The following is a 9,997-nucleotide window of genomic DNA, read 5'->3' on the forward strand; positions in this document are numbered from 1 at the left end:
AGACAAGGGTTTACCCAAACCAAGACCCAATTTTTTCTTGCCTCCCATCGAGTGGCTTTGAAAAATGGAAAGGGACCTAATGGGCCGAGCATTGGTCTGGCACTCAGGAGCACCTGGGTTCTGATGCCAGGTCTGACAGTGACAGCCTCTTTGACTATGGGCAAGGCGCTTACCTGTCTGAGACTCGGTGTCCCTATCTCCAAACTGGGGATAGTAGTAAACTTTCTGACCGCACTGGGTCACTGTGAGGCTTCATTAACCAATGACCAGCTCTCTGAAGAGGTGACTTTCTGTATCAGTGCTAAGCATTACTATTAAAGCAACAGCAATAAGCATTAGCAGGATTTTGTGAAGTGCTTTTATGGAAAAGGGGAAAGTTTTGGACTGCAACATTTGTCCCTTTAAATGTTGCTTCCTTATGGTAAGTGAATCTTACAAACACACACAGTAATCTGAGCAGAAAATCGGTTCTGGTGCTTTTAAATGTATTGCACAATGTTGATGAAGTAAAACCCTTTTGGTAAGTGAATATGTAAGTGGATACAGGTGGGAAGCTCTAGTTGCACAGGCAAATATCAACATGTTCTTAAAGGAGGGAGGGAAGAGGAAATGGAGGAGTGAGCTCACGACTCTCCACCTGCAGGCTGATCTTCTGGAAGCCCATCTCCTGCCACCGTGAGACAGGGATGAATCTGCAGTACACAATAACATTTTGGCTGTAATGCCAACAGCACTTCATCACAGTATTGTCTCATTCCATCCACAGTGTTATTTTGTCGCAATGCAGAGTCAAAATGGCTGGTGTATCCTATGCAATAATAATACCTATGCAATAATAATACCTTATATAGCCCTTTTCATCAGCATATATGGGAAATGAGGAAAGTGAGCCACCTTCTCCGTGCTAAAGGGGGTTCCAACAACCAGACTTCTCTCAGCCCTAGAGGGAGTCCCCAGGGCAGAGGCACACTGTTGGGACAGTGTGGGAAGTTTGTGCTGTCACTGCTCAGACTGTATCAGCTCTAAGGATAAGTAGAGGACCTTAGTCTCCAGAGCTGGCAAGTGAGCACATGTTCATTCAGTTTTATCATGCTGTCACAGAGTCCCTGGGCGATGCTCTGGAACTGCTCCCTACGAAGCCAGTCAGGACTCCAGTGAGGTCTCCTCTCTGTGAGCAGACTGTCTTCAGGGCAAGCAGCTCACACGGCTTCCACCTTCCTGGGTCTGACCTTGGAGCATTCAGCATCCTCCGCCCCTCCGTGTGCTTCCCACAGCGAGTTCGCCCAGGCGGGGTCCTGGGGAAGCCAGAGGGTCCTGCACCCCAACTTCGCAGTCAGACATGACTCTTAGCGAGCCAGTAAAACAGAGGTTTATTAGATGACAGGAACACAGTCTAAAACAGAGGTTGTAGGTACAGAGAACAGGACCCCTCAGCCGGGTCCATTTTGGGGGGCAGTGAACCAGACACCCACGTCTGCACTCACTCCAGGTCCCCAGCCAGCCCCAAACTGACTCACCCTCCAGCCCCTGCTCCTCTGGGCTTTGTCCCTTTCCCGGGCCAGGAGGTCACCGGATTCCTTTGTTCTTCAACATCTTTAGCTATCACCTTGCAGGGGGGAAGGGCCCAGGCCATTAGTTGCCAGGAGACAGAGTGTCGGCCATTTATGTACACTGACCCTTTGCTCTGCAATAATTACACCCCCTTATTCCTCCACCTAGAGACTTAAGAAATGCATAGGGGAAACTGAGGCACCCCTACAGTATTCAGAGGAAACATTAAGAACAGTCCCACTTTGTCACACATGCTCTCTCCTTAAGGGCCAAATCCTGTCCTTCGCTGGATGGGTGTGCGAGCTGGGGAAGCCACTCCACACAAGCCAGTACTTGACATGGCTGGGGGATGGGGGATCTGGCAATCTCACCAGCTGGGGCACTCACAGCTCCCAAAGGTGAAGGCTTTACACTTCTGGCCATGGGACATGGGCAGGCCAAGTGCACACCCTGTGTTAGCAGCAGGTGTTAGCTAGGGAGTACGGTGCTCCTTTTCAAAGGCTCACCAATGTGTTCTCCACTGTGCAATGCAGCTGCTTGGCCTGCGTCATCCTGCCCTCTCTCTTGTGAGTAATGGGTATGGCTGACACCACCCTACCACCTGCTGCTCCCCAACAGCCCAGCTCCTACCTGTAAGGGCAGGATTTTGCCCAAAGCATCATTTTTCTTAGCGCTGCAAATTAAGTTCTTTGTAGCCAAGAAGCATGACCTAACCGGTTGACTGTAACACCCATGCATGATTGAGCTGCTCAAATGCCTGATCTGCTTTTCTGCCTGTGGGTTATAAAAAAATGCAGATCAGCTAATGTTATGGGTCATGTCTAGAAAAAGATCTGGGTTCAGATTCTGGTACATAGGTTACAAGTGAAAAACAACTGGCCCGTCTCTCTGCTCAAAATGTGCAAAATATTTGTAGCCAAACTGAAAACAATTGAAATTTGCCCATTCCTGAACTTCCAGTGCTTCTTGCAGTGCTTGTGGCATGTTGTATGGACTATTTCCACACAAGTAAAAATTTCATCTAAACTGAATGCAGAGATTTCCCCATAATCTGACAGCCTGTGGTGAATTCCAGGCAGATTTCTGCAGTGCATTTTCCACTTTGAAGCTGGGCGGTCTTGGGAATGGTTATATGGTTTAAGTCTCATGTTATTGGTTTCAGGTCCCTGATTGGCTGGCTCCTCGGGAGGGTCAGGAGAAACCTGAGTGAGACTTTATAACAGCAGCCCTGCTACTGTTTAACAGCCAGTGTTTCTAACAGTAGCAAAACTGCTCTCTCTCAGCTAGTCAGGAAAACATTATGTCTGTGCTTTCCCTCCCAGTTTTCTTACAGTCAAAATAATAATTATACTGCTTGGGAAACAATTATTATTATCCATGTAACTAGGAACTGGCTTTGTTTTTTGGCTTTATGGGAATCCAATAAGCCTCTTGTGAAATTGGATTATTTATGCACACGCTGAGAAAGAACAGAGAAGCCCGTGTCCTCCTGCGGCTATTGTGTTGTTCGGTCCCATGATTTTACAGCTGGAGAACAGTTTCCTTTAGTTGACATTATTGTGTCATACTTTATACTGCACACTATATCCTTGGGCAGCCAGCCTCAATCAGTTCATTGTGCCTGTGCTAGTACTACAGACCTAGGACTTACTTCAGCATAAATCTGGAGCAATTCCAATGACTTCTGGGAGGTTACTCCGATTGTATATGCTATGTTGTTATGTGTGATTGTATTTTAATCCCCCCTCACTCTTTACTTGCTATGTCCTTGCTTTGTGTGTATGAGAGAGTGAATAATATTGTTCTCTAGTGACTAGGCCCACAGGCAGCATGAGTGGTAGAGGCCTCTGCTTTGGGAGCTGTAGAACCAGGATTCTAATGATATTTGTTGTTTACAAACATAGCGTCATTGCAGACTGACTGTCTTTCAGTCTGCTGGCTGAGGCCCTGTTAAATCTCCCTCTTAACTACACAGCCAGGGAATGGACTGAATTTCCACCTATTTGACTTCACAATTAAGCCTCACATGTGTAGTTTGTCTTTTTTAGACCTGGAATTCAGAAAGGTGGAGGGTGACTGAAGCATGAGAGTCATTTCATTCACAGTGGCAGAGGTTACAGCTGCAAAAGGAGCACAATTAAAAAGGGGCCACCATCATGCATGAGGGGCCCGGCCTAAATACACAGCGGTTTTCCCATTGTTAGGCAGCCCCTAGCCAGGCACACCTGCTTTACGGAGCCTAGATAACAGCTGCACAGAAATTGATGTTGAATCTGCAAATTTAACTAGCAGGTGCAGCCAGGAAGTCAGTTAGGGACTTAGCTATTACTGTTTATGTGTTCAGGTCACTCAGATTCTACAGTGAAGGGTGGCAGTAAATAATTCTAAGATGGACAGATAAATAGACAGGCAGGCAAGGACAGGGGCTAGGGACGCCCAGTCGAAAAGGGACCCTGGCAGCTCCGGTCAGCACCGCTGACCAGGCCAGTAAAAGTCTGGTTGGTGGCACAGTGGGGTTAAGGCAAGCTCCCTGCCTGCCTTGGCTTTGCACAGTTCCCAGAAGCGGTTGGCATGTCCAGCTCCTGGGCACAGGTGTGATCAGGGAGGCACTGCGCGCAGCATCCGCCTTAAGCGCCGGCTCCACAGCTCCCAGTGGCTGGGAATCACTGCCAATGGGAGCTGCAGGGCTGGCGTCTGCGGGCATGGGCAGTGCACACCGCACAGAGTCGCCTGGCTGCCCCTGTGCCTAGGAGCTGGACATGCCAACCGCTTCCAGGAGCCGCGCGGAGCCAAGGCAGGCAGAGAGCCTGCCTTAGCCCCGCTGCGCCGCCGACCGGGAGCCGCCTGAGGTAAGACCACCCTGCTGGAGCCCAAACCCCCTCCTGCACCGCAACCCCCTTCCCCAGCCCTGAGCCTGCTCCTGCACTCCAAACCCCTTGTCCCCAGCCCGGAGCCCCCTCCTGCACCCCAAACCTCCCCATCCTCCGCCCCACCCCAGAGCCTGCACCCCCAGCCAGAGCCCTCACCTCAGCCCCCTGCCCCAGTCCGGAGCCCCTCCTGCACCCTGAACCCCTCATTTATAGCTCCACCCAGAACCCTCATCCCTTCCCACACCCCAACCCTCTGCCCTAGCCCAGTGAAAGTGAGTGAGGGTAGAGAGTGAGCAATGGAGGGAGGATGGACGGAGTGTGTGGCGGGTGGGGCCTCAGAGAAGGGACAGGGCAGGGGTGGGCCTTGGGAAGGGGCAGGGCAAGGGTGTTTGGTTTTGTGCAATTAGAAAGTTGGCAACCCTAACAGGGGCACTTGTTGGGAACAGGAGCTGGGTACCAGGCTGTCTACATGCATGCAAGGCTGAACCACGGGAGAAGGATTTAGCTGAGGATGAGTCATTTGGGGCTGTACCGCACGTAGTCTGTGTGTGGTACAGAGATGGAGGAGAGTCATGGTCTCTCTGCCACCTATAGGAGAAGGCTTGATCGGAGCCCAGTCAGGGGTGTTCCCTTTCCTCTTGAGTCCCCAGTTGTTGTTATTTTCTCCTCTTCCTCTCATTCGCTCTCTCATGTGGCTGCAACTACATTGCACACAGCAATGGAAGCAGGAAGAGCCAGTTTCAATCTGATACTTGAACAGATGCAGTTGAGAAGCGGGAGGTGACACTCGGCTCTTGGTGAAGGGGCACGACAAGGGCGGTGGTCTGAGAACTCCTCACCGTGAAGATTAATTGAAAGAGGGTGATACCAAAATCGAGTGGAGACCAACTCGGGGCCTTCCTTCCTTCCTTTGCATTTGCTTGCAGAGTCCTTTGTGTCTCTCTTTTTCAGAAGAGACTTAGGATGGCCTTGTCTTAGCAAAAAATGATCATTGGTGCCAGTGGCCCAGGCTTCATTAGAGACCCTACAATAACAAACCAGCAGGCACAAGCCAATGCTCAGGAGCAACCCTACAATAATTGGCCAGCTTATGCAATTCAGGCATTGGGAGCCACTCTATAAGAAAAAAAAATTCTTTTAGTGCTCTCAAGCAGACCTACAGTAATAAACCAGTGAACTTCTGGGTTAAGCTTCAAGGGCCTGGATCATGGGACGGTCCTTTTAAAGGATGCCCTCTCCAGGGCCGGCTTTAGGCACCACGGGGCCCAATTTGAAGGAGCTGCTGCCGAAGTCCCGCCGCTGTCTTTGGCGGCAGCTCAGTCGCTGCCGTGGAGGAAGGGAATAGGGAAGCCGAATGCCGAAATGCTGCCGAAGACAGCGGCAACGATTGAGCTGATGACAATGACAGTGCCGGGACTTCGGCGTCAGCTCCTTTGGGACGTTGCGGGGCCCTCTTAGAGATGTGGGGCCCTCTTAGGGGTGCGGGGCCTGATTCCGGGGAATCGGCTGAATCGCCCTAAAGCCGGCCCTGGCCCTCTCAGGTATGATTTATGTATTGCTGGCTGATCAGAAAGAACCCCTTGATTTCTCCCAGCTGACTGCTTCAAAGAAAGTACCAGAGTTAGGAGAATGTGCATACAAACTGCTGCCCCAGACAAACAGCACCTGTAACAGACTGGGGTTCCACAGTCAGGCCACCAAATTTCACAGTAACACTCTTCCCTATTCCCTTCTCCACCCCAGCAGCAAGACCAGAGACTGAGGCAACTGATTTTAAACACCTCCCCTCACTCCTTAACAGCTTGCTGTAACTAATTGTTCTTCACCAGCTTGTTGCTCTTCTCTTCTTCAGGGCCCAGGCTCTCCAGTCACTGGAGTCCAGTGTTCTCAAGTATGTTCTGCACCCAGCTCTAATCAGTCAGCATGAGACACACACACATCCCTGTGTGCTAGGAGCTGTTGCATGCAGAATGATTGCCGTGTTTGTTCACACAGTCTCTGCACTGCTGGTATGTAACTCGTTGCTTTGTGACGTGCCTGTTGGTGGGAAAGGATCTGAATTAGCAGCATTTTATAACGAGGAGGCAAATATTCTCTTTGCAGAGCAGTCAGACTCTGTCCTAATGACATATTACCATTGTATCTGAGGACCTCACAATCTTTAATGTATTTAACCTTGCAACGCAACTGCTACTATTCCCATTTTACAGGTGGGGAGTCAAGGCACAAAGAGAGAAAGTGTTTTGCACAAGATCACACAGGAAGTCTGTGGTGGAACAGTCAACTGAACTCAGATCTTCCAGGGTCTGGGTTAATACCCTAATCATTAGACCATCCTTCTGCTTCAGTCCTGGTCCATTTGGAAAGATATTGGCTTGTGACTTCCCCAGAAACTTTGCTTCATTCCCTTGCACTACAAGCTGGGATGGTTTTCCTGCTCTTTTCTTTCACCTTTTCCCCTGTCAGAAAATTGTGTGCAGATCAAACAGAGTCCACTGAAAAGGAGCCCAGCTCACTTGCTTCTGCCCAGCTGTCATCTTCCTCCGAATCAAGAAGAACTCCCTTCTCCAGTACAGTGGACCTGTTGTAAATTCACTACATGACCCTACCATAACCAGATAAGGCCCCTCTCACCATTCTCCAGCAGGAGGCACTGTAACCTAGAGGCCCAATGTGACATAGTGCATAGACCAGAGGCTAGCAGTGACAGCAACAGTCGCCAATAGGAGGTGCTGCACTTTCCCTCTCCAAACACCATCGGGAGACTTAGGGTCTTCCAAATTGTAATCCACAGTGCTGCACAGGTTTAACTACTACTGTTAGAGTGATGATATCAGAGGGGTAACCGTGTTAGTCTGGATCTGTAAAAAGCAACAAAGAGTCCTGTGGCACCTTATAGACTAACAGACGTATTGGAGCATAAGCTTTCGTGGGTGAGTACCCACTTCGTCAGACGCAATTCATAACAGAGGGATGTCAAAATTAAGAGATATAGACAATGGGGAAGAGATCTTCAGTTGAGCTTCGGAGGGAAATGGAAAGTCAATGAGGCAGAGAGATACAGGGAGACTGTTGTAGATGCAGGAGCTACAGAGGAGAATGCTCTTTCCTTTGCAGTAGCAAAAATGTGGGAAGGGATGGAAAGTGCTATTTGAGTGGAGGAAGTTCTCTCAGGGAACCTAAGGAATACTAATCCCACCAAAGGCTGAGATTAGAGGTATCCAGCAGTGCATCTACATATGGTCAAACTGAAATTCACTGTCTCCTTCTTCTAAGGACTGTGAGCTCTGAATATGCCAATAGAGAGAGAGATTCTCATGTATGAGTCTCCCCATAAACTCACTCCCATTTTCTCTCTCCTCTAAATCAGCCCTGTACTTGTACATCAATGAGCAAGGCGATTACAGTGTTAGATAGACAGAGTTATAGACAAGAGACTTTAAAGTGTTAATTGGGACAAGTGAGAGACACTAGCAGCTTGGGCAGTTGGACGGTTCATTCATACTGGAGCTTAGCTTGACAGGGGAAAAATCTTATACTGTGTCTTACTAGGTCTCATGATGGTTGCTCAGAATCACACCAGAGTGTTCAGGAGGCTGCATGGTCTTACTCTAGACACTTCTGCAGTGAGAAGGGACTGGGATGAGCCATGTACTCCTGAATGCTAATGTTGGCTTTACCACTGATTTGCTGTGCGGCCTTAGGAAGGACATCTTACTTCTCTGCCTCAATTGCCCCATCTGTGAAATGGGGATAATACATACCCTATAGAGTTGTGGGGATTAATTAGTTAATGTCTCTAAAGTGCTTTGAAAATGGCAAGTACTGTATAGCAATTACACATTATTATGTTTAATCAATCTATATATTATTCAGGTGGGATTTTACCCCCTTTGGAGGACATTGGATGGCAAAAAGAGTAAAATACTTTTTAGATCATCTGTCCCTTTAAATCCTACCCTATGCTGCTGCCCCTACCCAGCTCGAGTTGCATTTAATCTCATATTGCTTATATTTCCCAGCCTCTCTCTGCTCCTGAAATAGCCATCCTTTATTACTCCTTCAGCTGAACTGGACGAGTGCCTACTGGAGCCCCTGAGCGCAAAGGTCTGTGTGGTGCAGTCAAACTGCTTGCTAGAGGCACAGTGGCTGGATACTTAGATCACAGCTTGAACTCAGCTGCTGAGTGTTACAGAAGCATGCCAATGAGGGGTTCTCATTTTGGCTCATGGAGTTTTTGTTTATTCTCCTGACAGTGATTAACTGGCTATTTTTGTCCTTATCCAGGTTGGAAGAAGTTGTCCTCAGAGTTACCAGTCAGTGATCCAGTAGCAATTTCCTTATAAGTACTCCTCTTGGTAGAAGGCCACTAAATGCCATCTGGAGCCTGTATAGTTTAGTACGTCCTCCTGATTGGAAATGTGATGGGAAGGTTTCCAATAGCACGTGTGTCCACTTGAAAGCATTACAGGTCTGTCGCATCTTAGGCGCATTTAACATGTGCGATTTCAGCTTTACGCGGTCGGCAAAAACAAAAACAAAAACAAAAGAGAAAAATAACAATTTAAATACTGTTTCTGTAGTGCGGGCGATTCCGCCCGCCATTACACTCAATGTAATTTTGACTATATGCGATTTTCGCTTTAGGCGCTGACTGAGGAACGTAACCCCAGCGTAAGATGAGACAGATCGGTACTAGCCTACAGCCATCATCCCTAAGGGCTTGTCTGCATTTGGAAATTTACCAAAATAGCGAATAGTGATTCTGGAATAGTTATTTCAATATAAGCCCCCATATAGATGCTCTGATTCTGGAATAAGAGTGCCCGTTTCCAATTTTAGTTTAATCCACTCTAAAACAGCTAAATTTCCAAGTGTAGATAAGCCCTAAGGCTGTGAACCCAAGCTAAGCAGGGTTGGACTATGCCACTATTTAGATGGGAAACTCCAAGAAACAGTGGATTTGTCTTGATTAGGAGAAAGTTTGAGGTTTAGGCTGGGTTTAGCTAACATGGTAAGACCACTCCAAACTCAACCTTTCTCCTAGTGGAGATTTAAGGTTAAAACTATTAGCTCCTGCCTATGGTACGATCTGACCAGCTAAAATTGAGCTAAAGGTGCTGCATCAAGCACTGGGAAAAAGGCTGAGTTTAGGTCATGCTTAGCTATGAGCTAATCTGACCTCAACTCATTTTTCCTAGTCAAGACATGGCCAAAGATGCTCTGGGAGATTTTGGTGGTTCAAAAAGAGGTTTCCTGTGAGCCTGTACTGAATTCACTGCTTCAGCATGGTGACAGGGGATGGTGTGCTGCAGGAGTTCCTATGTAAAACAGGTTGTGTCCAGCTGTGGGAGTTAAAGATTTTATGGTTCTTTTTGCCATAGAATTAGCTTTGCTGTTCTGGCTAAATTCCAGTCTGGGAAATTCTATTCTGCCTCCTGAAAGATCTATAGTGTCCTATATTTTTAGGCTGCATTGTTATGTGATGTTAAACAGCTGCTGTTCCATCCCAGAAGTGGTTGCATTTCAGGGGGTGGATGAAGTGATCCCTTTACACACAATCTGAAACTCCTTTG

The sequence above is a fragment of the Emys orbicularis genome, chromosome 1 (genome assembly GCF_028017835.1).
Source record: "Emys orbicularis isolate rEmyOrb1 chromosome 1, rEmyOrb1.hap1, whole genome shotgun sequence".
NCBI lineage: Eukaryota > Metazoa > Chordata > Testudines > Emydidae > Emys > Emys orbicularis.